The sequence below is a fragment of the Phyllobates terribilis genome, unplaced genomic scaffold (assembly GCF_046119375.1).
Source record: "Phyllobates terribilis strain yellow unplaced genomic scaffold, ASM4611937v1 Scaffold_74__1_contigs__length_7073193, whole genome shotgun sequence".
Taxonomy (NCBI): domain Eukaryota; kingdom Metazoa; phylum Chordata; class Amphibia; order Anura; family Dendrobatidae; genus Phyllobates; species Phyllobates terribilis.
Genome location: NW_027362834.1, coordinates 4,546,035 through 4,570,447, shown reverse-complemented (window position 1 = coordinate 4,570,447; position 24,413 = coordinate 4,546,035). Strand labels below are relative to the sequence as shown.

At 45.5% G+C, this 24,413-nt stretch overlaps 16 non-coding genes and 3 pseudogenes across 16 annotated transcripts; all 19 read left to right on the top strand.

The window, feature by feature from the left end:
- The first annotated feature begins 1,021 nt into the window (after positions 1-1,021).
- On the top strand, positions 1,022-1,212 carry LOC141195679 (U2 spliceosomal RNA). Its single transcript, XR_012268258.1, has one exon. It is a non-coding gene; the product is annotated as a U2 spliceosomal RNA (small nuclear RNA).
- Positions 1,213-2,335: 1,123 nt separating this feature from the next.
- On the top strand, positions 2,336-2,526 carry LOC141196154 (U2 spliceosomal RNA). Its single transcript, XR_012268719.1, has one exon. It is a non-coding gene; the product is annotated as a U2 spliceosomal RNA (small nuclear RNA).
- A 1,123-nt stretch (positions 2,527-3,649) lies between these two features.
- On the top strand, positions 3,650-3,840 carry LOC141195678 (U2 spliceosomal RNA). Its single transcript, XR_012268257.1, has one exon. It is a non-coding gene; the product is annotated as a U2 spliceosomal RNA (small nuclear RNA).
- Positions 3,841-4,957: 1,117 nt separating this feature from the next.
- LOC141195677 (U2 spliceosomal RNA) lies at positions 4,958-5,148 on the top strand. Its single transcript, XR_012268256.1, has one exon. It is a non-coding gene; the product is annotated as a U2 spliceosomal RNA (small nuclear RNA).
- A 1,123-nt stretch (positions 5,149-6,271) lies between these two features.
- Positions 6,272-6,462, top strand: LOC141196023 (U2 spliceosomal RNA). The gene has a single exon (XR_012268592.1). It is a non-coding gene; the product is annotated as a U2 spliceosomal RNA (small nuclear RNA).
- A 1,122-nt stretch (positions 6,463-7,584) lies between these two features.
- On the top strand, positions 7,585-7,775 carry LOC141195840 (U2 spliceosomal RNA). The gene has a single exon (XR_012268415.1). It is a non-coding gene; the product is annotated as a U2 spliceosomal RNA (small nuclear RNA).
- Positions 7,776-8,898: 1,123 nt separating this feature from the next.
- LOC141196502 (U2 spliceosomal RNA) lies at positions 8,899-8,990 on the top strand (annotated as a pseudogene).
- A 790-nt stretch (positions 8,991-9,780) lies between these two features.
- Positions 9,781-9,959, top strand: LOC141196282 (U2 spliceosomal RNA; annotated as a pseudogene).
- A 1,124-nt stretch (positions 9,960-11,083) lies between these two features.
- Positions 11,084-11,274, top strand: LOC141195676 (U2 spliceosomal RNA). The gene has a single exon (XR_012268255.1). It is a non-coding gene; the product is annotated as a U2 spliceosomal RNA (small nuclear RNA).
- A 1,122-nt stretch (positions 11,275-12,396) lies between these two features.
- On the top strand, positions 12,397-12,587 carry LOC141195674 (U2 spliceosomal RNA). The gene has a single exon (XR_012268253.1). It is a non-coding gene; the product is annotated as a U2 spliceosomal RNA (small nuclear RNA).
- Positions 12,588-13,707: 1,120 nt separating this feature from the next.
- Positions 13,708-13,898, top strand: LOC141195673 (U2 spliceosomal RNA). The gene has a single exon (XR_012268252.1). It is a non-coding gene; the product is annotated as a U2 spliceosomal RNA (small nuclear RNA).
- A 1,123-nt stretch (positions 13,899-15,021) lies between these two features.
- On the top strand, positions 15,022-15,212 carry LOC141195976 (U2 spliceosomal RNA). The gene has a single exon (XR_012268546.1). It is a non-coding gene; the product is annotated as a U2 spliceosomal RNA (small nuclear RNA).
- Positions 15,213-16,329: 1,117 nt separating this feature from the next.
- Positions 16,330-16,520, top strand: LOC141195865 (U2 spliceosomal RNA). Its single transcript, XR_012268438.1, has one exon. It is a non-coding gene; the product is annotated as a U2 spliceosomal RNA (small nuclear RNA).
- Positions 16,521-17,646: 1,126 nt separating this feature from the next.
- LOC141195672 (U2 spliceosomal RNA) lies at positions 17,647-17,837 on the top strand. The gene has a single exon (XR_012268251.1). It is a non-coding gene; the product is annotated as a U2 spliceosomal RNA (small nuclear RNA).
- A 1,119-nt stretch (positions 17,838-18,956) lies between these two features.
- Positions 18,957-19,072, top strand: LOC141196536 (U2 spliceosomal RNA; annotated as a pseudogene).
- Positions 19,073-19,596: 524 nt separating this feature from the next.
- Positions 19,597-19,778, top strand: LOC141196225 (U2 spliceosomal RNA). Its single transcript, XR_012268789.1, has one exon. It is a non-coding gene; the product is annotated as a U2 spliceosomal RNA (small nuclear RNA).
- Positions 19,779-20,898: 1,120 nt separating this feature from the next.
- Positions 20,899-21,089, top strand: LOC141195671 (U2 spliceosomal RNA). The gene has a single exon (XR_012268250.1). It is a non-coding gene; the product is annotated as a U2 spliceosomal RNA (small nuclear RNA).
- Positions 21,090-22,209: 1,120 nt separating this feature from the next.
- Positions 22,210-22,400, top strand: LOC141196140 (U2 spliceosomal RNA). Its single transcript, XR_012268705.1, has one exon. It is a non-coding gene; the product is annotated as a U2 spliceosomal RNA (small nuclear RNA).
- Positions 22,401-23,519: 1,119 nt separating this feature from the next.
- On the top strand, positions 23,520-23,710 carry LOC141195670 (U2 spliceosomal RNA). The gene has a single exon (XR_012268249.1). It is a non-coding gene; the product is annotated as a U2 spliceosomal RNA (small nuclear RNA).
- The last annotated feature ends 703 nt before the right edge of the window (positions 23,711-24,413 follow it).

Below are 24,413 nucleotides of genomic sequence, written 5' to 3'. Positions count from 1 at the left end.
TCTCCTCATTGGATTTTTCATGTTAAAAGTTGCAGAAGCCAGATGACAAGCTCATTTTGGTTCAACTTCAGCAACTGTGCATTGCATTGCCATGTAATGTAATGTAATGCAATGCTATCTATCTAGCTCTCCCTCTATACTTCCTTTTGGATAAACAGACATATTAGGCAAGCATTTTGGAGCTTTCACCTAAATAACTACAGGTGGTGAGATAAGCTGCACAATATAATTGACCTTTCAGTATATTGTTGCACACACACCATCTATTTAGCAAATGCCCTTGTTATCAACAGCAGCCTTTTAAACTCACCTGAGCTAACAGGTATGTGAGCTGGTTACTCTGCTGCGCTTAAAATTTCTTTTTTGGTTTGCTACAATGCCTTTTCTGAAACGTTGTCTCCCTCTGCTGGAACACTGACTTCTTTCATTTAATGCCTGCAGACTATAAAAGAGAAACCAACCCAAAAAGTTTGGTTGATTAGTCTGTGGCATTCTTTTAAACTGTTGCTTATGGCGGTCTCTGTGAGCTTCTCAGTGACATTCAGCCATCCAGGTATCCCGCCTGCAGTAGACGGAATGTGGCAATGGAACGCTGGCTGCGCGTGTCATAATAGGCTCTGAGCCTTTATATACCTGCGCACAGCAGCAGCCACCTTCAGTCTGCTGCTGGACAGCCAGCAGCAGCAGCAGCAGGAGAGGTAATTAATCAGCAACCCTCCTGCTAAGGGTAGACAGCTGCTCGTTCCACCCCCCCCCCCCCCGCCTTAATTGGTTCTCCTCCCTTCCAACGGTGTTGAGGCGGGTGGGAACAGCCGGGGGTTGAGGGTACTGTGCTAAAAGAGGTGGAGTTATGCAGATCTAAAACGCGTGGATTGCAGCAGCAGCAAGCCGAAAAGTGCAGGCATGTGAGGGATCTAGAGGTTGACAGCATGTCTTCTTAACGGGAGTCCAGGTGGCCATCTCCACAAATGGACTTTTCAGAATCCTTGGGTGGCACCGTAGTCGGAAACCAATTCTGGTTATCGCTTCTCGGCCTTTTGGCTAAGATCAAGTGTAGTATCTGTTCTTATCAGTTTAATATCTGATACGTCCCCTATCTGGGGACCATATATTAAATGGATTTTTAGAACAGGGAGATGGAAAAAGAGCTTGCTCTGTCCACTCCACGCATTGACCTGGTATTGCAGTATCTCCAGGACCGGTGCACCCCTTCTTTAATGCAGTTTCTAAAATCAGAAAGAATTGAATTCAATGCTTTTTGTTCATTTTGCTTGTTTGTCGGATTTTGGGATGGACTCTTTGGCTTTGCTTTTCTTCTCCTCATTGGATTTTTCATGTTAAAAGTTGCAGAAGCCAGATGACAAGCTCATTTTGGTTCAACTTCAGCAACTGTGCATTGCATTGCCATGTAATGTAATGTAATGCAATGCTATCTATCTAGCTCTCCCTCTATACTTCCTTTTGGATAAACAGACATATTAGGCAAGCATTTTGGAGCTTTCACCTAAATAACTACAGGTGGTGAGATAAGCTGCACAATATAATTGACCTTTCAGTATATTGTTGCACACACACCATCTATTTAGCAAATGCCCTTGTTATCAACAGCAGCCTTTTAAACTCACCTGAGCTAACAGGTATGTGAGCTGGTTACTCTGCTGCGCTTAAAATTTATTTTTTGGTTTGCTACAATGCCTTTTCTGAAACGTTGTCTCCCTCTGCTGGAACACTGACTTCTTTCATTTAATGCCTGCAGACTATAAAAGAGAAACCAACCCAAAAAGTTTGGTTGATCAGTCTGTGGCATTCTTTTAAACTGTTGCTTATGGCGGTCTCTGTGAGCTTCTCAGTGACATTCAGCCATCCAGGTATCCCGCCTGCAGTAGACGGAATGTGGCAATGGAACGCTGGCTGCGCGTGTCATAATAGGCTCTGAGCCTTTATATACCTGCGCACAGCAGCAGCCACCTTCAGTCTGCTGCTGGATAGCCAGCAGCAGCAGCAGCAGGAGAGGTAATTAATCAGCAACCCTCCTGCTAAGGGTAGACAGCTGCTCGTTCCACCCCCCCCCCCCCGCCTTAATTGGTTCTCCTCCCTTCCAACGGTGTTGAGGCGGGTGGGAACAGCCGGGGGTTGAGGGTACTGTGCTAAAAGAGGTGGAGTTATGCAGATCTAAAACGCGTGGATTGCAGCAGCAGCAAGCCGAAAAGTGCAGGCATGTGAGGGATCTAGAGGTTGACAGCATGTCTTCTTAACGGGAGTCCAGGTGGCCATCTCCACAAATGGACTTTTCAGAATCCTTGGGTGGCACCGTAGTCGGAAACCAATTCTGGTTATCGCTTCTCGGCCTTTTGGCTAAGATCAAGTGTAGTATCTGTTCTTATCAGTTTAATATCTGATACGTCCCCTATCTGGGGACCATATATTAAATGGATTTTTAGAACAGGGAGATGCAAAAAGAGCTTGCTCTGTCCACTGCACGCATTGACCTGGTATTGCAGTATCTCCAGGACCGGTGCACCCCTTCTTTAATGCAGTTTCTAAAATCAGAAAGAATTGAATTCAATGCTTTTTGTTCATTTTGCTTGTTTGTCGGATTTTGGGATGGACTCTTTGGCTTTGCTTTTCTTCTCCTCATTGGATTTTTCATGTTAAAAGTTGCAGAAGCCAGATGACAAGCTCATTTTGGTTCAACTTCAGCAACTGTGCATTGCATTGCCATGTAATGTAATGTAATGCAATGCTATCTATCTAGCTCTCCCTCTATACTTCCTTTTGGATAAACAGACATATTAGGCAAGCATTTTGGAGCTTTCACCTAAATAACTACAGGTGGTGAGATAAGCTGCACAATATAATTGACCTTTCAGTATATTGTTGCACACACACCATCTATTTAGCAAATGCCCTTGTTATCAACAGCAGCCTTTTAAACTCACCTGAGCTAACAGGTATGTGAGCTGGTTACTCTGCTGCGCTTAAAATTTCTTTTTTGGTTTGCTACAATGCCTTTTCTGAAACGTTGTCTCCCTCTGCTGGAACACTGACTTCTTTCATTTAATGCCTGCAGACTATAAAAGAGAAACCAACACAAAAAGTTTGGTTGATTAGTCTGTGGCATTCTTTTAAACTGTTGCTTATGGCGGTCTCTGTGAGCTTCTCAGTGACATTCAGCCATCCAGGTATCCCACCTGCAGTAGACGGAATGTGGCAATGGAACGCTGGCTGCGCGTGTCATAATAGGCTCTGAGCCTTTATATACCTGCGCACAGCAGCAGCCACCTTCAGTCTGCTGCTGGACAGCCAGCAGCAGCAGCAGCAGGAGAGGTAATTAATCAGCAACCCTCCTGCTAAGGGTAGACAGCTGCTCGTTCCACCCCCCCCCCCCCGCCTTAATTGGTTCTCCTCCCTTCCAACGGTGTTGAGGCGGGTGGGAACAGCCGGGGGTTGAGGGTACTGTGCTAAAAGAGGTGGAGTTATGCAGATCTAAAACGCGTGGATTGCAGCAGCAGCAAGCCGAAAAGTGCAGGCATGTGAGAGATCTAGAGGTTGACAGCATGTCTTCTTAACGGGAGTCCAGGTGGCCATCTCCACAAATGGACTTTTCAGAATCCTTGGGTGGCACCGTAGTCGGAAACCAATTCTGGTTATCGCTTCTCGGCCTTTTGGCTAAGATCAAGTGTAGTATCTGTTCTTATCAGTTTAATATCTGATACGTCCCCTATCTGGGGACCATATATTAAATGGATTTTTAGAACAGGGAGATGGAAAAAGAGCTTGCTCTGTCCACTCCACGCATTGACCTGGTATTGCAGTATCTCCAGGACCGGTGCACCCCTTCTTTAATGCAGTTTCTAAAATCAGAAAGAATTGAATTCAATGCTTTTTGTTCATTTTGCTTGTTTGTCGGATTTTGGGATGGACTCTTTGGCTTTGCTTTTCTTCTCCTCATTGGATTTTTCATGTTAAAAGTTGCAGAAGCCAGATGACAAGCTCATTTTTGTTCAACTTCAGCAACTGTGCATTGCATTGCCATGTAATGTAATGTAATGCAATGCTATCTATCTAGCTCTCCCTCTATACTTCCTTTTGGATAAACAGACATATTAGGCAAGCATTTTGGAGCTTTCACCTAAATAACTACAGGTGGTGAGATAAGCTGCACAATATAATTGACCTTTCAGTATATTGTTGCACGCACACCATCTATTTAGCAAATGCCCTTGTTATCAACAGCAGCCTTTTAAACTCACCTGAGCTAACAGGTATGTGAGCTGGTTACTCTGCTGCGCTTAAAATTTCTTTTTTGGTTTGCTACAATGCCTTTTCTGAAACGTTGTCTCCATCTGCTCCAACACTGACTTCTTTCATTTAATGCCTGCAGACTATAAAAGAGAAACCAACCCAAAAAGTTTGGTTGATTAGTCTGTGGCATTCTTTTAAACTGTTGCTTATGGCGGTCTCTGTGAGCTTCTCAGTGACATTCAGCCATCCAGGTATCCCGCCTGCAGTAGACGGAATGTGGCAATGGAACGCTGGCTGCGCGTGTCATAATAGGCTCTGAGCCTTTATATACCTGCGCACAGCAGCAGCCACCTTCAGTCTGCTGCTGGACAGCCAGCAGCAGCAGCAGGAGAGGTAATTAATCAGCAACCCTCCTGCTAAGGGTAGACAGCTGCTCGTTCCACCCCCCCCCCGCCTTAATTGGTTCTCCTCTCTTCCAACGGTGTTGAGGCGGGTGGGAACAGCCGGGGGTTGAGGGTACTGTGCTAAAAGAGGTGGAGTTATGCAGATCTAAAACGCGTGGATTGCAGCAGCAGCAAGCCGAAAAGTGCAGGCATGTGAGGGATCTAGAGGTTGACAGCATGTCTTCTTAACGGGAGTCCAGGTGGCCATCTCCACAAATGGACTTTTCAGAATCCTTGGGTGGCACCGTAGTCGGAAACCAATTCTGGTTATCGCTTCTCGGCCTTTTGGCTAAGATCAAGTGTAGTATCTGTTCTTATCAGTTTAATATCTGATACGTCCCCTATCTGGGGACCATATATTAAATGGATTTTTAGAACAGGGAGATGGAAAAAGAGCTTGCTCTGTCCACTCCACGCATTGACCTGGTATTGCAGTATCTCCAGGACCGGTGCACCCCTTCTTTAATGCAGTTTCTAAAATCAGAAAGAATTGAATTCAATGCTTTTTGTTCATTTTGCTTGTTTGTCGGATTTTGGGATGGACTCTTTGGCTTTGCTTTTCTTCTCCTCATTGGATTTTTCATGTTAAAAGTTGCAGAAGCCAGATGACAAGCTCATTTTGGTTCAACTTCAGCAACTGTGCATTGCATTGCCATGTAATGTAATGTAATGCAATGCTATCTATCTAGCTCTCCCTCTATACTTCCTTTTGGATAAACAGACATATTAGGCAAGCATTTTGGAGCTTTCACCTAAATAACTACAGGTGGTGAGATAAGCTGCACAATATAATTGACCTTTCAGTATATTGTTGCACACACACCATCTATTTAGCAAATGCCCTTGTTATCAACAGCAGCCTTTTAAACTCACCTGAGCTAACAGGTATGTGAGCTGGTTACTCTGCTGCGCTTAAAATTTCTTTTTTGGTTTGCTACAATGCCTTTTCTGAAACGTTGTCTCCCTCTGCTGGAACACTGACTTCTTTCATTTAATGCCTGCAGACTATAAAAGAGAAACCAACCCAAAAAGTTTGGTTGATTAGTCTGTGGCATTCTTTTAAACTGTTGCTTATGGCGGTCTCTGTGAGCTTCTCAGTGACATTCAGCCATCCAGGTATCCCGCCTGCAGTAGACGGAATGTGGCAATGGAACGCTGGCTGCGCGTGTCATAATAGGCTCTGAGCCTTTATATACCTGCGCACAGCAGCAGCCACCTTCAGTCTGCTGCTGGACAGCCAGCAGCAGCAGCAGCAGGAGAGGTAATTAATCAGCAACCCTCCTGCTAAGGGTAGACAGCTGCTCGTTCCACCCCCCCCCCCCCGCCTTAATTGGTTCTCCTCCCTTCCAACGGTGTTGAGGCGGGTGGGAACAGCCGGGGGTTGAGGGTACTGTGCTAAAAGAGGTGGAGTTATGCAGATCTAAAACGCGTGAATTGCAGCAGCAGCAAGCCGAAAAGTGCAGGCATGTGAGGGATCTAGAGGTTGACAGCATGTCTTCTTAACGGGAGTCCAGGTGGCCATCTCCACAAATGGACTTTTCAGAATCCTTGGGTGGCACCGTAGTCGGAAACCAATTCTGGTTATCGCTTCTCGGCCTTTTGGCTAAGATCAAGTGTAGTATCTGTTCTTATCAGTTTAATATCTGATACGTCCCCTATCTGGGGACCATATATTAAATGGATTTTTAGAACAGGGAGATGGAAAAAGAGCTTGCTCTGTCCACTCCACGCATTAACCTGGTATTGCAGTTTCTCCAGGACCGGTGCACCCCTTCTTTAATGCAGTTTCTAAAATCAGAAAGAATTGAATTCAATGCTTTTTGTTCATTTTGCTTGTTTGTCGGATTTTGGGATGGACTCTTTGGCTTTGCTTTTCTTCTCCTCATTGGATTTTTCATGTTAAAAGTTGCAGAAGCCAGATGACAAGCTCATTTTGGTTCAACTTCAGCAACTGTGCATTGCATTGCCATGTAATGTAATGTAATGCAATGCTATCTATCTAGCTCTCCCTCTATACTTCCTTTTGGATAAACAGACATATTAGGCAAGCATTTTGGAGCTTTCACCTAAATAACTACAGGTGGTGAGATAAGCTGCACAATATAATTGACCTTTCAGTATATTGTTGCACACACACCATCTATTTAGCAAATGCCCTTGTTATCAACAGCAGCCTTTTAAACTCACCTGAGCTAACAGGTATGTGAGCTGGTTACTCTGCTGCGCTTAAAATTTCTTTTTTGGTTTGCTACAATGCCTTTTCTGAAACGTTGTCTCCCTCTGCTGGAACACTGACTTCTTTCATTTAATGCCTGCAGACTATAAAAGAGAAACCAACCCAAAAAGTTTGGTTGATTAGTCTGTGGCATTCTTTTAAACTGTTGCTTATGGCGGTCTCTGTGAGCTTCTCAGTGACATTCAGCCATCCAGGTATCCCGCCTGCAGTAGACGGAATGTGGCAATGGAACGCTGGCTGCGCGTGTCATGATAGGCTCTGAGCCTTTATATACCTGCGCACAGCAGCAGCCACCTTCAGTCTGCTGCTGGACAGCCAGCAGCAGCAGCAGCAGGAGAGGTAATTAATCAGCAACCCTCCTGCTAAGGGTAGACAGCTGCTCGTTCCACCCCCCCCCCCCGCCTTAATTGGTTCTCCTCCCTTCCAACGGTGTTGAGGCGAGTGGGAACAGCCGGGGGTTGAGGGTACTGTGCTAAAAGAGGTGGAGTTATGCAGATCTAAAACGCGTGGATTGCAGCAGCAGCAAGCCGAAAAGTGCAGGCATGTGAGGGATCTAGAGGTTGACAGCATGTCTTCTTAACGGGAGTCCAGGTGGCCATCTCCACAAATGGACTTTTCAGAATCCTTGGGTGGCACCGTAGTCGGAAACCAATTCTGGTTATCGCTTCTCGGCCTTTTGGCTAAGATCAAGTGTAGTATCTGTTCTTATCAGTTTAATATCTGATACGTCCCCTATCTGGGGACCATATATTAAATGGATTTTTAGAACAGGGAGATGGAAAAAGAGCTTGCTCTGTTCACTCCACGCATTGACCTGGTATTGCAGTATCTCCAGGACCGGTGCACCCCTTCTTTAATGCAGTTTCTAAAATCAGAAAGAATTGAATTCAATGCTTTTTGTTCATTTTGCTTGTTTGTCGGATTTTGGGATGGACTCTTTGGCTTTGCTTTTCTTCTCCTCATTGGATTTTTCATGTTAAAAGTTGCAGAAGCCAGATGACAAGCTCATTTTGGTTCAACTTCAGCAACTGTGCATTGCATTGCCATGTAATGTAATGTAATGCAATGCTATCTATCTAGCTCTCCCTCTATACTTCCTTTTGGATAAACAGACATATTAGGCAAGCATTTTGGAGCTTTCACCTAAATAACTACAGGTGGTGAGATAAGCTGCACAATATAATTGACCTTTCAGTATATTGTTGCACACACACCATCTATTTAGCAAATGCCCTTGTTATCAACAGCAGCCTTTTAAACTCACCTGAGCTAACAGGTATGTGAGCTGGTTACTCTGCTGCGCTTAAAATTTCTTTTTTGGTTTGCTACAATGCCTTTTCTGAAACGTTGTCTCCCTCTGCTGGAACACTGACTTCTTTCATTTAATGCCTGCAGACTATAAAAGAGAAACCAACCCAAAAAGTTTGGTTGATTAGTCTGTGGCATTCTTTTAAACTGTTGCTTATGGCGGTCTCTGTGAGCTTCTCAGTGACATTCAGCCATCCAGGTATCCCGCCTGCAGTAGACGGAATGTGGCAATGGAACGCTGGCTGCGCGTGTCATAATAGGCTCTGAGCCTTTATATACCTGCGCACAGCAGCAGCCACCTTCAGTCTGCTGCTGGACAGCCAGCAGCAACAGCAGCAGGAGAGGTAATTAATCAGCAACCCTCCTGCTAAGGGTAGACAGCTGCTCGTTCCACCCCCCCCCCCCGCCTTAATTGGTTCTCCTCCCTTCCAACGGTGTTGAGACTTGTGGGAACAGCCGGGGGTTGAGGGTACTGTGCTAAAAGAGGTGGAGTTATGCAGATCTAAAACGCGTGGATTGCAGCAGCAGCAAGCCAAAAAAGTGCAGGCATGTGAGGGATCTAGAGGTTGACAGCATGTCTTCTTAACGGGAGTCCAGGTGGCCATCTCCACAAATGGACTTTTCAGAATCCTTGGGTGGCACCGTAGTCGGAAACCAATTCTGGTTATCGCTTCTCGGCCTTTTGGCTAAGATCAAGTGTAGTATCTTTCGAAAAGGCGGTTTTGGATGTTGGCCGCCCTACTAGATTGATACATTATGCACACTGGGGTTTAGGCGCTTGTTAGTACGCCAGGTGGCTAATATAGTCATCTGGTGGAAAGCATGGCCCCCCAGGATCGACGCCATTGGGCCGGGGAAGATCGAAAGCCCGAAGTGTGAAGTGCCCCAGGAGTGGTGACCCTGGGGTGCCTTAACTCACTGGGATTGGGAACCCCACTTGAGTTTATGGCACATTTGCACTAGCACTTCAATATTTCTTTCTTCACACACACCCTTATTCCGGGCCTTCTGGCCTTAGGATGGGGAATTTTTCAATTCCCGGTCGAAGGTCCGGGCAGTATTATACTGTGAAACCTTCACTATTTATTTAAATTTCTTTGTCACTGTGTGTCCACTTATTCACGTGTGTTACGTCCTACTAGGATTTTGTCGGGATGCGGTTCCCTTACGGGTTCCTCTCTTGGCAGGTCTAGGGGGGGAGTGTGTGGCCATCAGGTTCCGCTCCCCCCTGAACCCCCTTGGCTCTCCTCTTTCGGGAGGAGAGCGTTGTTGGCTCCCCTCTTCCGGGAGGGGAGCACAGTCTTTGGCTCCCAGTGCCTTGCTCGGGTGAGAACTCGGGCAGGTGCTGGGGGTAAGATTGGGTCGCCTCTGGCTCCGGCTGGAGGTGGCTATTTGTCCCTGTTCCTCGCTGTGGCCTTCTGGCTCGGAGGGACGGGGAATGGTTTGGGGGACCCTTCTCCTTTTGGAGAGGGTTTCAAGAAGACCAGCATCCTAGTGCACTTTTTTTGTGGCACTTGTCACTTTTTTAAGCGCACTCGGGTTTTGTACACGAATTCGGGCTTTCGATAAAAAAATCTGTTCTTATCAGTTTAATATCTGATACGTCCCCTATCTGGGGACCATATATTAAATGGATTTTTAGAACAGGGAGATGGAAAAAGAGCTTGCTCTGTCCACTCCACGCATTGACCTGGTATTGCAGTATCTCCAGGACCGGTGCACCCCTTCTTTAATGCAGTTTCTAAAATCAGAAAGAATTGAATTCAATGCTTTTTGTTCATTTTGCTTGTTTGTCGGATTTTGGGATGGACTCTTTGGCTTTGCTTTTCTTCTCCTCATTGGATTTTTCATGTTAAAAGTTGCAGAAGCCAGATGACAAGCTCATTTTGGTTCAACTTCAGCAACTGTGCATTGCATTGCCATGTAATGTAATGTAATGCAATGCTATCTATCTAGCTCTCCCTCTATACTTCCTTTTGGATAAACAGACATATTAGGCAAGCATTTTGGAGCTTTCACCTAAATAACTACAGGTGGTGAGACAAGCTGCACAATATAATTGACCTTTCAGTATATTGTTGCACACACACCATCTATTTAGCAAATGCCCTTGTTATCAACAGCAGCCTTTTAAACTCACCTGAGCTAACAGGTATGTGAGCTGGTTACTCTGCTGCGCTTAAAATTTCTTTTTTGGTTTGCTACAATGCCTTTTCTGAAACGTTGTCTCCCTCTGCTGGAACACTGACTTCTTTCATTTAATGCCTGCAGACTATAAAAGAGAAACCAACCCAAAAAGTTTGGTTGATTAGTCTGTGGCATTCTTTTAAACTGTTGCTTATGGCGGTCTCTGTGAGCTTCTCAGTGACATTCAGCCATCCAGGTATCCCGCCTGCAGTAGACGGAATGTGGCAATGGAACGCTGGCTGCGCGTGTCATAATAGGCTCTGAGCCTTTATATACCTGCGCACAGCAGCAGCCACCTTCAGTCTGCTGCTGGACAGCCAGCAGCAGCAGCAGCAGGAGAGGTAATTAATCAGCAACCCTCCTGCTAAGGGTAGACAGCTGCTCGTTCCACCCCCCCCCCCCCCGCCTTAATTGGTTCTCCTCCCTTCCAACGGTGTTGAGGCGGGTGGGAACAGCCGGGGGTTGAAGGTACTGTGCTAAAAGAGGTGGAGTTATGCAGATCTAAAACGCGTGGATTGCAGCAGCAGCAAGCCGAAAAGTGCAGGCATGTGAGGGATCTAGAGGTTGACAGCATGTCTTCTTAACGGGAGTCCAGGTGGCCATCTCCACAAATGGACTTTTCAGAATCCTTGGGTGGCACCGTAGTCGGAAACCAATTCTGGTTATCGCTTCTCGGCCTTTTGGCTAAGATCAAGTGTAGTATCTGTTCTTATCAGTTTAATATCTGATACGTCCCCTATCTGGGGACCATATATTAAATGGATTTTTAGAACAGGGAGATGGAAAAAGAGCTTGCTCTGTCCACTCCACGCATTGACCTGGTATTGCAGTATCTCCAGGACCGGTGCACCCCTTCTTTAATGCAGTTTCTAAAATCAGAAAGAATTGAATTCAATGCTTTTTGTTCATTTTGCTTGTTTGTCGGATTTTGGGATGGACTCTTTGGCTTTGCTTTTCTTCTCCTCATTGGATTTTTCATGTTAAAAGTTGCAGAAGCCAGATGACAAGCTCATTTTGGTTCAACTTCAGCAACTGTGCATTGCATTGCCATGTAATGTAATGTAATGCAATGCTATCTATCTAGCTCTCCCTCTATACTTCCTTTTGGATAAACAGACATATTAGGCAAGCATTTTGGAGCTTTCACCTAAATAACTACAGGTGGTGAGATAAGCTGCACAATATAATTGACCTTTCAGTATATTGTTGCACACACACCATCTATTTAGCAAATGCCCTTGTTATCAACAGCAGCCTTTTAAACTCACCTGAGCTAACAGGTATGTGAGCTGGTTACTCTGCTGCGCTTAAAATTTCTTTTTTGGTTTGCTACAATGCCTTTTCTGAAACGTTGTCTCCCTCTGCTGGAACACTGACTTCTTTCATTTAATGCCTGCAGACTATAAAAGAGAAACCAACCCAAAAAGTTTGGTAGATTAGTCTGTGGCATTCTTTTAAACTGTTGCTTATGGCGGTCTCTGTGAGCTTCTCAGTGACATTCAGCCATCCAGGTATCCCGCCTGCAGTAGACGGAATGTGGCAATGGAACGCTGGCTGCGCGTGTCATAATAGGCTCTGAGCCTTTATATACCTGCGCACAGCAGCAGCCACCTTCAGTCTGCTGCTGGACAGCCAGCAGCAGCAGCAGCAGGAGAGGTAATTAATCAGCAACCCTCCTGCTAAGGGTAGACAGCTGCTCGTTCCACCCCCCCCCCCCGCCTTAATTGGTTCTCCTCCCTTCCAACGGTGTTGAGGCGGGTGGGAACAGCCGGGGGTTGAGGGTACTGTGCTAAAAGAGGTGGAGTTATGCAGATCTAAAACGCGTGGATTGCAGCAGCAGCAAGCCGAAAAGTGCAGGCATGTGAGGGATCTAGAGGTTGACAGCATGTCTTCTTAACGGGAATCCAGGTGGCCATCTCCACAAATGGACTTTTCAGAATCCTTGGGTGGCACCGTAGTCGGAAACCAATTCTGGTTATCGCTTCTCGGCCTTTTGGCTAAGATCAAGTGTAGTATCTGTTCTTATCAGTTTAATATCTGATACGTCCCCTATCTGGGGACCATATATTAAATGGATTTTTAGAACAGGGAGATGGAAAAAGAGCTTGCTCTGTCCACTCCACGCATTGACCTGGTATTGCAGTATCTCCAGGACCGGTGCACCCCTTCTTTAATGCAGTTTCTAAAATCAGAAAGAATTGAATTCAATGCTTTTTGTTCATTTTGCTTGTTTGTCGGATTTTGGGATGGACTCTTTGGCTTTGCTTTTCTTCTCCTCATTGGATTTTTCATGTTAAAAGTTGCAGAAGCCAGATGACAAGCTCATTTTGGTTCAACTTCAGCAACTGTGCATTGCATTGCCATGTAATGTAATGTAATGCAATGCTATCTATCTAGCTCTCCCTCTATACTTCCTTTTGGATAAACAGACATATTAGGCAAGAATTTTGGAGCTTTCACCTAAATAACTACAGGTGGTGAGATAAGCTGCACAATATAATTGACCTTTCAGTATATTGTTGCACACACACCATCTATTTAGCAAATGCCCTTGTTATCAACAGCAGCCTTTTAAACTCACCTGAGCTAACAGGTATGTGAGCTGGTTACTCTGCTGCGCTTAAAATTTCTTTTTTGGTTTGCTACAATGCCTTTTCTGAAACGTTGTCTCCCTCTGCTGGAACACTGACTTCTTTCATTTAATGCCTGCAGACTATAAAAGAGAAACCAACCCAAAAAGTTTGGTTGATTAGTCTGTGGCATTCTTTTAAACTGTTGCTTATGGCGGTCTCTGTGAGCTTCTCAGTGACATTCAGCCATCCAGGTATCCCGCCTGCAGTAGACGGAATGTGGCAATGGAACGCTGGCTGCGCGTGTCATAATAGGCTCTGAGCCTTTATATACCTGCGCACAGCAGCAGCCACCTTCAGTCTGCTGCTGGACAGCCAGCAGCAGCAGCAGCAGGAGAGGTAATTAATCAGCAACCCTCCTGCTAAGGGTAGACAGCTGCTCGTTCCACCCCCCCCCCGCCTTAATTGGTTCTCCTCCCTTCCAACGGTGTTGAGGCGGGTGGGAACAGCCGGGGGTTGAGGGTACTGTGCTAAAAGAGGTGGAGTTATGCAGATCTAAAACGCGTGGATTGCAGCAGCAGCAAGCCGAAAAGTGCAGGCATGTGAGGGATCTAGAGGTTGACAGCATGTCTTCTTAACGGGAGTCCAGGTGGCCATCTCCACAAATGGACTTTTCAGAATCCTTGGGTGGCACCGTAGTCGGAAACCAATTCTGGTTATCGCTTCTCGGCCTTTTGGCTAAGATCAAGTGTAGTATCTGTTCTTATCAGTTTAATATCTGATACGTCCCCTATCTGGGGACCATATATTAAATGGATTTTTAGAACAGGGAGATGGAAAAAGAGCTTGCTCTGTCCACTCCACGCATTGACCTGGTATTGCAGTATCTCCAGGACCGGTGCACCCCTTCTTTAATGCAGTTTCTAAAATCAGAAAGAATTGAATTCAATGCTTTTTGTTCATTTTGCTTGTTTGTCGGATTTTGGGATGGACTCTTTGGCTTTGCTTTTCTTCTCCTCATTGGATTTTTCATGTTAAAAGTTGCAGAAGCCAGATGACAAGCTCATTTTGGTTCAACTTCAGCAACTGTGCATTGCATTGCCATGTAATGTAATGTAATGCAATGCTATCTATCTAGCTCTCCCTCTATACTTCCTTTTGGATAAACAGACATATTAGGCAAGCATTTTGGAGCTTTCACCTAAATAACTACAGGTGGTGAGATAAGCTGCACAATATAATTGACCTTTCAGTATATTGTTGCACACACACCATCTATTTAGCAAATGCCCTTGTTATCAACAGCAGCCTTTTAAACTCACCTGAGCTAACAGGTATGTGAGCTGGTTACTCTGCTGCGCTTAAAATTTCTTTTTTGGTTTGCTACAATGCCTTTTCTGAAACGTTGTCTCCCTCTGCTGGAACACTGACTTCTTTCATTTAATGCCTGCAGACTATAAAAGAGAAACCAACCCAAAAAGTTTGGTTGATTAGTCTGTGGCATTCTTTTAAACTGTTGCTTATGGCGGTCTCTGTGAGCTTCTCAGTGACATTCAGCCATCCAGGTATCCCGCCTGCAGTAGACGGAATGTGGCAATGGAACGCTGGCTGCGCGTGTCATAATAGGCTCTGAGCCTTTATATACCTGCGCACAGCAGCAGCCACCTTCAGTCTGCTGCTGGACAGCCAGCAGCAGCAGCAGCAGGAGAGGTAATTAATCAGCAACCCTCCTGCTAAGGGTAGACAGCTGCTCGTTCCACCCCCCCCCCCCCGCCTTAATTGGTTCTCCTCCCTTCCAACGGTGTTGAGGCGGGTGGGAACAGCCGGGGGTTGAAGGTACTGTGCTAAAAGAGGTGGAGTTATGCAGATCTAAAACGCGTGGATTGCAGCAGCAGCAAGCCGAAAAGTGCAGGCATGTGAGGGATCTAGAGGTTGACAGCATGTCTTCTTAACGGGAGTCCAGGTGGCCATCTCCACAAATGGACTTTTCAGAATCCTTGGGTGGCACCGTAGTCGGAAACCAATTCTGGTTATCGCTTCTCGGCCTTTTGGCTAAGATCAAGTGTAGTATCTGTTCTTATCAGTTTAATATCTGATACGTCCCCTATCTGGGGACCATATATTAAATGGATTTTTAGAACAGGGAGATGGAAAAAGAGCTTGCTCTGTCCACTCCACTCATTGACCTGGTATTGCAGTATCTCCAGGACCGGTGCACCCCTTCTTTAATGCAGTTTCTAAAATCAGAAAGAATTGAATTCAATGCTTTTTGTTCATTTTGCTTGTTTGTCGGATTTTGGGATGGACTCTTTGGCTTTGCTTTTCTTCTCCTCATTGGATTTTTCATGTTAAAAGTTGCAGAAGCCAGATGACAAGCTCATTTTGGTTCAACTTCAGCAACTGTGCATTGCATTGCCATGTAATGTAATGTAATGCAATGCTATCTATCTAGCTCTCCCTCTATACTTCCTTTTGGATAAACAGACATATTAGGCAAGCATTTTGGAGCTTTCACCTAAATAACTACAGGTGGTGAGATAAGCTGCACAATATTATTGACCTTTCAGTATATTGTTGCACACACACCATCTATTTAGCAAATGCCCTTGTTATCAACAGCAGCCTTTTAAACTCACCTGAGCTAACAGATATGTGAGCTGGTTACTCTGCTGCGCTTAAAATTTCTTTTTTGGTTTGCTACAATGCCTTTTCTGAAACGTTGTCTCCCTCTGCTGGAACACTGACTTCTTTCATTTAATGCCTGCAGACTATAAAAGAGAAACCAACCCAAAAAGTTTGGTTGATTAGTCTGTGGCATTCTTTTAAACTGTTGCTTATGGCGGTCTCTGTGAGCTTCTCAGTGACATTCAGCCATCCAGGTATCCCGCCTGCAGTAGACGGAATGTGGCAATGGAACGCTGGCTGCGCGTGTCATAATAGGCTCTGAGCCTTAATATACCTGCGCACAGCAGCAGCCACCTTCAGTCTGCTGCTGAACAGCCAGCAGCAGCATGAGAGGTAATTAATCAGCAACCCTCCTGCTAAGGGTAGACAGCTGCTCGTTCCACCCCCCCCCCCCCGCCTTAATTGGTTCTCCTCCCTTCCAACGGTGTTGAGGCGGGTGGGAACAGCCGGGGGTTGAGGGTACTGTGCTAAAAGAGGTGGAGTTATGCAGATCTAAAACGCGTGGATTGCAGCAGCAGCAAGCCGAAAAGTGCAGGCATGTGAGGGATCCAGAGGTTGACAGCATGTCTTCTTAACGGGAGTCCAGGTGGCCATCTCCACAAATGGACTTTTCAGAATCCTTGGGTGGCACCGTAGTCGGAAACCAATTCTGGTTATCGCTTCTCGGCCTTTTGGCTAAGATCAAGTGTAGTATCTGTTCTTATCAGTTTAATATCTGATACGTCCCCTATCTGGGGACCATATATTAAATGGATTTTTAGAACAGGGAGATGGAAAAAGAGCTTGCTTTGTCCACTCCACGCATTGACCTGGTATTGCAGTATCTCCAGGACCGGTGCACCCCTTCTTTAATGCAGTTTCTAAAATCAGAAAGAATTGAATTCAATGCTTTTTGTTCATTTTGCTTGTTTGTCGGATTTTGGGATGGACTCTTTGGCTTTGCTTTTCTTCTCCTCATTGGATTTTTCATGTTAAAAGTTGCAGAAGCCAGATGACAAGCTCATTTTGGTTCAACTTCAGCAACTGTGCATTGCATTGCCATGTAATGTAATGTAATGCAATGCTATCTATCTAGCTCTCCCTCTATACTTCCTTTTGGATAAACAGACATATTAGGCAAGCATTTTGGAGCTTTCACCTAAATAACTACAGGTGGTGAGATAAGCTGCACAATATAATTGACCTTTCAGTATATTGTTGCACACACACCATCTATTTAGCAAATGCCCTTGTTATCAACAGCAGCCTTTTAAACTCACCTGAGCTAACAGGTATGTGAGCTGGTTACTCTGCTGCGCTTAAAATTTCTTTTTTGGTTTGCTACAATGCCTTTTCTGAAACGTTGTCTCCCTCTGCTGGAACACTGACTTCTTTCATTTAATGCTTGCAGACTATAAAAGAGAAACCAACCCAAAAAGTTTGGTTGATTAGTCTGTGGCATTCTTTTAAACTGTTGCTTATGGCGGTCTCTGTGAGCTTCTCAGTGACATTCAGCCATCCAGGTATCCCGCCTGCAGTAGACGGAATGTGGCAATGGAACGCTGGCTGCGCGTGTCATAATAGGCTCTGAGCCTTTATATACCTGCGCACAGCAGCAGCCACCTTCAGTCTGCTGCTGGACAACCAGCAGCAGCAGCAGCAGCAGGAGAGGTAATTAATCAGCAACCCTCCTGCTAAGGGTAGACAGCTGCTCGTTCCACCCCCCCCCCCCCGCCTTAATTGGTTCTCCTCCCTTCCAACGGTGTTGAGGCGGGTGGGAACAGCCGGGGGTTGAGGGTACTGTGCTAAAAGAGGTGGAGTTATGCAGATCTAAAACGCGTGGATTGCAGCAGCAGCAAGCCGAAAAGTGCAGGCATGTGAGGGATCTAGAGGTTGACAGCATGTCTTCTTAACGGGAGTCCAGGTGGCCATCTCCACAAATGGACTTTTCAGAATCCTTGGGTGGCACCGTAGTCGGAAACCAATTCTGGTTATCGCTTCTCGGCCTTTTGGCTAAGATCAAGTGTAGTATCTGTTCTTATCAGTTTAATATCTGATACGTCCCCTATCTGGGGACCATATATTAAATGGATTTTTAGAACAGGGAGATGGAAAAAGAGCTTGCTCTGTCCACTCCACGCATTGACCTGGTATTGCAGTATCTCCAGGACCGGTGCACCCCTTCTTTAATGCAGTTTCTAAAATCAGAAAGAATTGAATTCAATGCTTTTTGTTCATTTTGCTTGTTTGTCGGATTTTGGGATGGACTCTTTGGCTTTGCTTTTCTTCTCCTCATTGGATTTTTCATGTTAAAAGTTGCAGAAGCCAGATGACAAGCTCATTTTGGTTCAACTTCAGCAACTGTGCATTGCATTGCCATGTAATGTAATGTAATGCAATGCTATCTATCTAGCTCTCCCTCTATACTTCCTTTTGGATAAACAGACATATTAGGCAAGCATTTTGGAGCTTTCACCTAAATAACTACAGGTGGTGAGACAAGCTGCACAATATAATTGACCTTTCAGTATATTGTTGCACACACACCATCTATTTAGCAAATGCCCTTGTTATCAACAGCAGCCTTTTAAACTCACCTGAGCTAACAGGTATGTGAGCTGGTTACTCTGCTGCGCTTAAAATTTCTTTTTTGGTTTGCTACAATGCCTTTTCTGAAACGTTGTCTCCCTCTGCTGGAACACTGACTTCTTTCATTTAATGCCTGCAGACTATAAAAGAGAAACCAACCCAAAAAGTTTGGTTGATTAGTCTGTGGCATTCTTTTAAACTGTTGCTTATGGCGGTCTCTGTGAGCTTCTCAGTGACATTCAGCCATCCAGGTATCCCGCCTGCAGTAGACGGAATGTGGCAATGGAACGCTGGCTGCGCGTGTCATAATAGGCTCTGAGCCTTTATATACCTGCGCACAGCAGCAGCCACCTTCAGTCTGCTGCTGGACAGCCAGCAGCAGCAGCAGCAGGAGAGGTAATTAATCAGCAACCCTCCTGCTAAGGGTAGACAGCTGCTCGTTCCACCCCCCCCCGCCTTAATTGGTTCTCCTCCCTTCCAACGGTGTTGAGGCGGGTGGGAACAGCCGGGGGTTGAGGGTACTGTGCTAAAAGAGGTGGAGTTATGCAGATCTAAAACGCGTGGATTGCAGCAGCAGCAAGCCGAAAAGTGCAGGCATGTGAGGGATCTAGAGGTTGACAGCATGTCTTCTTAACGGGAGTCCAGGTGGCCATCTCCACAAATGGACTTTTCAGAATCCTTGGGTGGCACCGTAGTCGGAAACCAATTCTGGTTATCGCTTCTCGGCATTTTGGCTAAGATCAAGTGTAGTATCTTTTGAAAAGGCAGTTTTGTCCTTGGGCTGCCCTAGTAAATTGATGCATTTTACACACTGGTTTGGTGCACTTGTTAGTACGCCAGGTGGCTCATAGAGTTATCTGATGGAAAACATGGCACTCCAGGATCGAAGTCACTAGGCTTGGTAAGTGTGAGGGCTTTGGAGCAATGTGCCCCAGGAGTAGGCGCCCTGGTGGGAGTCCAAGCTTACTGGGACTGGGAACCCCAGAAAGACTTGGCTTCGTAGCACGCCGCACCTTTGCCAATCATACTTTCTGAGCAACCCCCTCTATTCCTGGCCTCCGGGCTAGGAAGGGGAATTTTTATAAACCTGGTCGGAGGTCCGGTCAGCTTTGGGCTGAGAAACCAACACAGGCTCCAGGTCCACTAGGGTGGCAGCCTAGATGGAAGCTGGGAGCACGAAAACGGCTCTTCTCCGGCTTCGGCTAGGGAGAGCATCGGAGATCCCTGACCCTCGCTGTGGCCTTCTGGCTCGGAGGGATGGGGATGGTTTATTGGGGACCCTCTCCTCCGGGAAGGGTCCACATGAATCCTCGCCTCGTGCGCTGTTTTGGTGTGACTTCGGTCACATTTTTCAGTGCCTTGGATGCAGCTTCAATCAAAAAATCTGTTCTTATCAGTTTAATATCTGATACGTCCCCTATCTGGGGACCATATATTAAATGGATTTTTAGAACAGGGAGATGGAAAAAGAGCTTGCTCTGTCCACTCCACGCATTGACCTGGTATTGCAGTATCTCCAGGACCGGTGCACCCCTTCTTTAATGCAGTTTCTAAAATCAGAAAGAATTGAATTCAATGCTTTTTGTTCATTTTGCTTGTTTGTCGGATTTTGGGATGGACTCTTTGGCTTTGCTTTTCTTCTCCTCATTGGATTTTTCATGTTAAAAGTTGCAGAAGCCAGATGACAAGCTCATTTTGGTTCAACTTCAGCAACTGTGCATTGCATTGCCATGTAATGTAATGTAATGCAATGCTATCTATCTAGCTCTCCCTCTATACTTCCTTTTGGATAAACAGACATATTAGGCAAGCATTTTTGAGCTTTCACCTAAATAACTACAGGTGGTGAGATAAGCTGCACAATATAATTGACCTTTCAGTATATTGTTGCACACACACCATCTATTTAGCAAATGCCCTTGTTATCAACAGCAGCCTTTTAAACTCACCTGAGCTAACAGGTATGTGAGCTGGTTACTCTGCTGCGCTTAAAATTTCTTTTTTGGTTTGCTACAATGCCTTTTCTGAAACGTTGTCTCCCTCTGCTGGAACACTGACTTCTTTCATTTAATGCCTGCAGACTATAAAAGAGAAACCAACCCAAAAAGTTTGGTTGATTAGTCTGTGGCATTCTTTTAAACTGTTGCTTATGGCGGTCTCTGTGAGCTTCTCAGTGACATTCAGCCATCCAGGTATCCCGCCTGCAGTAGACGGAATGTGGCAATGGAACGCTGGCTGCGCGTGTCATAATAGGCTCTGAGCCTTTATATACCTGCGCACAGCAGCAGCCACCTTCAGTCTGCTGCTGGACAGCCAGCAGCAGCAGCAGCAGGAGAGGTAATTAATCAGCAACCCTCCTGCTAAGGGTAGACAGCTGCTCGTTCCACCCCCCCCCCGCCTTAATTGGTTCTCCTCCCTTCCAACGGTGTTGAGGCGGGTGGGAACAGCCGGGGGTTGAGGGTACTGTGCTAAAAGAGGTGGAGTTATGCAGATCTAAAACGCGTGGATTGCAGCAGCAGCAAGCCGAAAAGTGCAGGCATGTGAGGGATCTAGAGGTTGACAGCATGTCTTCTTAACGGGAGTCCAGGTGGCCATCTCCACAAATGGACTTTTCAGAATCCTTGGGTGGCACCGTAGTCGGAAACCAATTCTGGTTATCGCTTCTCGGCCTTTTGGCTAAGATCAAGTGTAGTATCTGTTCTTATCAGTTTAATATCTGATACGTCCCCTATCTGGGGACCATATATTAAATGGATTTTTAGAACAGGGAGATGGAAAAAGAGCTTGCTCTGTCCACTCCACGCATTGACCTGGTATTGCAGTATCTCCAGGACCGGTGCACCCCTTCTTTAATGCAGTTTCTAAAATCAGAAAGAATTGAATTCAATGCTTTTTGTTCATTTTGCTTGTTTGTCGGATTTTGGGATGGACTCTTTGGCTTTGCTTTTCTTCTCCTCATTGGATTTTTCATGTTAAAAGTTGCAGAAGCCAGATGACAAGCTCATTTTGGTTCAACTTCAGCAACTGTGCATTGCATTGCCATGTAATGTAATGTAATGCAATGCTATCTATCTAGCTCTCCCTCTATACTTCCTTTTGGATAAACAGACATATTAGGCAAGCATTTTGGAGCTTTCACCTAAATAACTACAGGTGGTGAGATAAGCTGCACAATATAATTGACCTTTCAGTATATTGTTGCACACACACCATCTATTTAGCAAATGCCCTTGTTATCAACAGCAGCCTTTTAAACTCACCTGAGCTAACAGGTATGTGAGCTGGTTACTCTGCTGCGCTTAAAATTTCTTTTTTGGTTTGCTACAATGCCTTTTCTGAAACGTTGTCTCCCTCTGCTGGAACACTGACTTCTTTCATTTAATGCCTGCAGACTATAAAAGAGAAACCAACCCAAAAAGTTTGGTTGATTAGTCTGTGGCATTCTTTTAAACTGTTGCTTATGGCGGTCTCTGTGAGCTTCTCAGTGACATTCAGCCATCCAGGTATCCCGCCTGCAGTAGACGGAATGTGGCAATGGAACGCTGGCTGCGCGTGTCATAATAGGCTCTGAGCCTTTATATACCTGCGCACAGCAGCAGCCACCTTCAGTCTGCTGCTGGACAGCCAGCAGCAGCAGCAGCAGGAGAGGTAATTAATCAGCAACCCTCCTGCTAAGGGTAGACAGCTGCTCGTTCCACCACCCCCCCGCCTTAATTGGTTCTCCTCCCTTCCAACGGTTTTGAGGCGGGTGGGAACAGCCGGGGGTTGAGGGTACTGTGCTAAAAGAGGTGGAGTTATGCAGATCTAAAACGCGTGGATTGCAGCAGCAGCAAGCCGAAAAGTGCAGGCATGTGAGGGATCTAGAGGTTGACAGCATGTCTTCTTAACGGGAGTCCAGGTGGCCATCTCCACAAATGGACTTTTCAGAATCCTTGGGTGGCACCGTAGTCGGAAACCAATTCTGGTTATCGCTTCTCGGCCTTTTGGCTAAGATCAAGTGTAGTATCTGTTCTTATCAGTTTAGTATCTGATACGTCCCCTATCTGGGGACCATATATTAAATGGATTTTTAGAACAGGGAGATGGAAAAAGAGCTTGCTCTGTCCACTCCGCGCATTGACCTGGTATTGCAGTATCTCCAGGACCGGTGCACCCCTTCTTTAATGCAGTTTCTAAAATCAGAAAGAATTGAATTCAATGCTTTTTGTTCATTTTGCTTGTTTGTCGGATTTTGGGATGGCTCTTTGGCTTTGCTTTTCTTCTCCTCATTGGATTTTTCATGTTAAAAGTTGCAGAAGCCAGATGACAAGCTCATTTTGGTTCAACTTCAGCAACTGTGCATTGCATTGCCATGTAATGTAATGTAATGCAATGCTATCTATCTAGCTCTCCCTCTATACTTCCTTTTGGATAAACAGACATATTAGGCAAGCATTTTGGAGCTTTCACCTAAATAACTACAGGTGGTGAGATAAGCTGCACAATATAATTGACCTTTCAGTATATTGTTGCACACACACCATCTATTTAGCAAATGCCCTTGTTATCAACAGCAGCCTTTTAAACTCACCTGAGCTAACAGGTATGTGAGCTGGTTACTCTGCTGTGCTTAAAATTTCTTTTTTGGTTTGCTACAATGCCTTTTCTGAAACGTTGTCTCCCTCTGCTGGAACACTGACTTCTTTCATTTAATGCCTGCAGACTATAAAAGAGAAACCAACCCAAAAAGTTTGGTTGATTAGTCTGTGGCATTCTTTTAAACTGTTGCTTATGGCGGTCTCTGTGAGCTTCTCAGTGACATTCAGCCATCCAGGTATCCCGCCTGCAGTAGACGGAATGTGGCAATGGAACGCTGGCTGCGCGTGTCATAATAGGCTCTGAGCCTTTATATACCTGCGCACAGCAGCAGCCACCTTCAGTCTGCTGCTGGACAGCCAGCAGCAGCAGCAGCAGGAGAGGTAATTAATCAGCAACCCTCCTGCTAAGGGTAGACAGCTGCTCGTTCCACCACCCCCACGCCTTAATTGGTTCTCCTCCCTTCCAACGGTTTTGAGGCGGGTGGGAACAGCCGGGGGTTGAGGGTACTGTGCTAAAAGTGGTGGAGTTATGCAGATCTAAAACGCGTGGATTGCAGCAGCAGCAAGCCGAAAAGTGCAGGCATGTGAGGGATCTAGAGGTTGACAGCATGTCTTCTTAACGGGAGTCCAGGTGGCCATCTCCACAAATGGACTTTTCAGAATCCTTGGGTGGCACCGTAGTCGGAAACCAATTCTGGTTATCGCTTCTCGGCCTTTTGGCTAAGATCAAGTGTAGTATCTGTTCTTATCAGTTTAATATCTGATACGTCCCCTATCTGGGGACCATATATTAAATGGATTTTTAGAACAGGGAGATGGAAAAAGAGCTTGCTCTGTCCACTCCACGCATTGACCTGGTATTGCAGTATCTCCAGGACCGGTGCACCCCTTCTTTAATGCAGTTTCTAAAATCAGAAAGAATTGAATTCAATGCTTTTTGTTCATTTTGCTTGTTTGTCGGATTTTGGGATGGACTCTTTGGCTTTGCTTTTCTTCTCCTCATTGGATTTTTCATGTTAAAAGTTGCAGAAGCCAGATGACAAGCTCATTTTGGTTCAACTTCAGCAACTGTGCATTGCATTGCCATGTAATGTAATGTAATGCAATGCTATCTATCTAGCTCTCCCTCTATACTTCCTTTTGGATAAACCGACATATTAGGCAAGCATTTTGGAGCTTTCACCTAAATAACTACAGGTGGTGAGATAAGCTGCACAATATAATTGACCTTTCAGTATATTGTTGCACACACACCATCTATTTAGCAAATGCCCTTGTTATCAACAGCAGCCTTTTAAACTCACCTGAGCTAACAGGTATGTGAGCTGGTTACTCTGCTGCGCTTAAAATTTCTTTTTTGGTTTGCTACAATGCCTTTTCTGAAACGTTGTCTCCCTCTGCTGGAACACTGACTTCTTTCATTTAATGCCTGCAGACTATAAAAGAGAAACCAACCCAAAAAGTTTGGTTGATTAGTCTGTGGCATTCTTTTAAACTGTTGCTTATGGCGGTCTCTGTGAGCTTCTCAGTGACATTCAGCCATCCAGGTATCCCGCCTGCAGTAGACGGAATGTGGCAATGGAACGCTGGCTGC